This window comes from Budorcas taxicolor, chromosome X (genome assembly GCF_023091745.1).
Source record: "Budorcas taxicolor isolate Tak-1 chromosome X, Takin1.1, whole genome shotgun sequence".
Taxonomy (NCBI): Eukaryota; Metazoa; Chordata; class Mammalia; order Artiodactyla; family Bovidae; genus Budorcas; species Budorcas taxicolor.
Window position 1 is genome coordinate 103,344,525 of NC_068935.1, and position 4,255 is coordinate 103,348,779.

At 41.6% G+C, this 4,255-nt stretch overlaps 1 non-coding gene across 1 annotated transcript; it reads left to right on the forward strand.

The window, feature by feature from the left end:
• Nucleotides 1-274: 274 nt before the first annotated feature.
• Nucleotides 275-346, forward strand: TRNAS-GGA (transfer RNA serine (anticodon GGA)). The gene has a single exon. It is a non-coding gene; the product is annotated as a tRNA-Ser (tRNA).
• Nucleotides 347-4,255: the final 3,909 nt, after the last annotated feature.

The window sequence follows — 4,255 nt, forward strand, 5'->3', positions numbered from 1 at the left end:
TTTCAGCTTCAACATCAGTCCCTCCAATGAACACTCAGGACTGATCTCCTTTAGGATGGACTGGTTGGATCTCCTTGCAGTCCAAGGGACTCTCAAGAGTCTTCTCCAAACCACAGTTCAAAAGCATCAATTCTTCTGTGCTCAGCTTTCTTCATAGTCCAACTCTCACATCCATACATGACCACTAGAAAAACCGTAACCTTGACTAGATGGACCTTTGTCGGCAAAGCAATGTCTCTGCTTTTGAATATGCTATCTAGGTTGGTCACGGGCTTCCCTGGTAGCTCAGAGGTTAAAGCATCTGCCTGGAATGCAGGAGACCCGGGTTCGATCCCTGGGTCGGGAAGATCCCCTGGAGAAGGAAATGTATGGTTGGTCATAACTTTCCTTCCAAGGAGCAAGCGTCTTTTAATTTCATGGCTGCAATCACCATCTGCAGTGATTTTGGAGCCCAGAAAAATAAAGTCAGCTGCTGTTTCCACTGTTTCCCCATCTATTTGCCATGAAGTGATGGGACCAGATGCCATGATCTTCGTTTTCTGAATGTTGAGCTTTAAGCCAAGTTTTTCACTCTCTGCTTTCACTTTCATCAAGAGGCTCTTTAGTTCTTCTTCGCTTTCTGCCATAAGGGTGGTGTCATCTGCATATCTGAGGTTATTGATATTTCTCCCGGCAATCTTCATTCCAGCTTGTGCTTCCAGCCCAGCGTTTCTCATGATGTACTCTGCATATAAGTTAAATAAGCAGGGTGACAATATACAGCCTTGACGTACTCCTTTCCCAATTTGGAACCAGTCTGTTGTTCTATGTCCAGTTCTAACTGTTGCTTCCTGACCTGCATACAGGTTTCTCAAGAGGCAGGTCAGGTGGTCTGGTATTCTCATCTCTTTCAGAATTTTCCACAGTTTATTGTGATCTACACAGTCAGAGGCTTTGGCATAGTCAATAAAGCAGAAATACATGTTTTTTATATATGCATATATTAATACACAATAATTGTTTTTCTCTTTTTGCCTTCACTCTGTATGACAGACTCTAGGTCCTTCCACAGTCTCCACAAATGGCACAATTTTGTTCCTTTTTATGAGTGAGTATTATTCCATTGTGTGTGTGTTTCTGTGTGTGTGTGTGTGTATATATATATATATATATATATAAAGATATAGATATAGATAGATGGGGAAACAGTGTCAGACTTTATTTTTGGGGGCTCCAAAATCACTGCAGGTGGTGACTACAGCCATGAAATTAAAAGATGCTTACTCCTTGGAAGAAAAGTTATGACCAACCTAGATAGCATATTTAAAAGCAGAGACATTACTTTGCCAACTAAGGTTCGTCTAGTCAAGGCTATGGTTTTTCCAGTAGTCATGTATGGATGTGAGTGTTGGACTGTGAAGAAGGCTGAGCGCCGAAGAATTGATGCTTTTGAACTGTGGTTTGGAGAAGACTCTTGAGAGTCCCTTGGACTGCAAGGAGACCCAACCAGTCCATTCTGAAGGAGATCAATGCTGGGATTTCTTTGGAAGAAATGATGCTAAAGCTGAAACTCCAGTACTTTGGCCACCTCATGCGAAGAGTTGACTCATTGGAAAAGATTCTGATGCTGGGAGGGATTGGGGGCAGGAGGAGACGGGGACGACCGAGGATGAGATGGCTGGATGGCATCACGGACTCGATGGACGTGAGTCTGAGTGAACTCCGGGAGTTGGTGATGGGCAGGGAGGCCTGGCGTGCTGCGATTCATGGGGTCGCAAAGAGTCGGACGCGACTGAGCGACTGAACTGAACTGATATATATGCATACTACATCGTCTTTATCCATTCATCTGTTCATGGACATTTAGGTTGCTCCCATGTCCTAGCTATTGGAAATAGTGCTGCAGTGAACATTGGGGTTCATGTATTTTGAAATTATGGGTTTTTTCCTGGATAAATGCCCAAGAGTGGGATGGTTGGGTCACATGGTAGTTCTAGTTTTAGTTTTTGAGGAACCTCTCTGCTATTCTCTTTAGTGATTGTACAGGTTTACAGTCTCACCAACAGTCCAAGAGGGCTCTCTTTTTCCACATTCTCTGAAGCCTTTATTGTTTGTTCAGTTTTTGATGATGACCATTCTGCTGGTGTGAGGTAGTAAGTCACTGTAATTTTATTTTTTAAAGAACTTAACATTTTATTGGGAAATACTTGCAGAATGTTAACAGCGTATGTCAGTGCGTGTCAGTGTATGTCACTCCATACACTGTATTAGCAATCTCCATTTCATGGAGGACAAGGTGCTTCAGTGAAAGATCAGTAGGTGGCAAACTTCTATAATCCTTAGACAGAAGGCCTGCAATGGGTAGTTCTCCTTCTAAAGAAATATTTGGGATTTGTACTACTTAAATGAGGTATAGGTGGTATTGGTTTTGTGTGTATGTGTGCATGTTACATTGTAAAAGATACTGAATGAAAAATGTTTCTTTACAAATAGATGTGAAGACATTTGCCATTTAAGCTAAATAAGTATGTAGCAAAATCACTTGGCCAACCAGTCAGTCCTGAAGGTCATCTGTGAGTGCTATGGTTATCTCTGTCCCCGTGGGAAAGAGGGTGAAATAGAACACCCCTCAATTCACCTTCATTTCCAGTAATCTGTGGTTGGAGATGCTTCACTGTGACCGAAGTCTACCTACTCTGAACGACTTGTGACCTGGAAGCAGATGTATAGAGTTTCCAGCTATACTTGATTCGATAAGGTTTCAGTGAGATTTTTAGAAGAAAATTTTGAGAAGAAATGTTGAAGGATAACCAGAACATTTGAGTAAGTCCATTGGAGTACAACACGTAGGAGACTGTAAAATCACCTTTTGTGTCCTAACTGAAAACTTGGAATTAGTGTTAACTTTTTTTCTCATTCCTGAGATTCTTAAGACTTTAAGTTTATGCTGACAAATTCTGGGGAAAAATTATTTCTTCATTTATTCTCTTGGAGAATCATTTTATACTTAAAAGGCAATACAGTCTCTACAAATGACACAGTTTTGTTCCTTTTCATGCCTGTGTAATATTCCTGTGTGTGTGTGTGTGTGTGTGTGTGTGTGTACCACATCTTCTTTAGTCATGTGTTCATGGACATTTAGGTTGCTTCTGTGTCCTAGCTATTGTAAATAGTACTGGATAATAAACTTTATTATCCAAGGTTTTTGCTTTTCGTGGTTTCATCTGTGGTCGTGGTGTTTTAGTCATGTCTGATTCTTGTGATCCCATGGACTGTAGCCTGCTGGGCTCTTCTGTCCATGGAATTTTCCAGGCAAATTACTGGAGAAGGTTACCATTTCCTTCTCCACTTACTATAGTTTTCATTTGCATTTCTCTGACTATTAGTGATGTTAAGCATCTTTCATATGTTTGTCAGCCAGGCAAGAACACTGGAGTGGGTTGCCATGCCCTCCTTCAGGGGATCCTCCCGACCCAGGGAACTGAACCTGTGTCTCTTATCTCCTGCATTGGCAGGTGGGTTCTTCGCCACCTGGGACGCCCTGATTTAGGGCTACCACCCATCTTTTGATTGGGATTTTTTTTTTATATTGAGCTGCATGAATTGTTTGTATATTTTAGAGATTACCCCCTTGTCAGTTGCTTCATTTGGAAATATTTTGTCCCATTCTGAGGGTCTTCTTTTCATCCTGTTGATGGTTTTCTTTGCTGTGCAAAAGCTTTTAAATTTAATTCGGTCCCATTTGTTTATTTTGGTTTTATTTTCATAATTTTATGGGATGAGTCAAAAAAGATCTTGCTGCAACGTATGCCAAAGTGTTCTGCCTTTGTTTTTCCTTTAAAAGTCTTATGCTGTCTGGCCTTATATTTAGGTCTTTAATCCATTTTGAGTTTATTTTGGTGTATGGTTTTAGGAAGTGTTCTAATTTCATTCTTTTACATGTAGCTGCCCAGTTTTCCCAGCACCACTTATTGAAGAGGCTGTCTTTTCTCCATTGTATATTCTTGCCTCCTTTGTCAAAGATGAAGTGGCCATAGGTGCATGGGTTTATTCGCTGGGCTTTCTGTCCTGTCCCATTGACCTATATTTCTGTTTTTGTGCCAGTACCCTGTTGTCTCTGGGCTTCCTGGTGGCTCAGCTGGTAAAGAATCCGCCTGCAATGCGGGAGACCTGGGTTCAGTCTCTGAGTTGGGAAGAGCCCCTGGAGAAGGGAAAGGCTACCCACTCTAGTATTCTGGCCTGGTGAATTCCATGGACTCTATAGTCCATGGGGTCA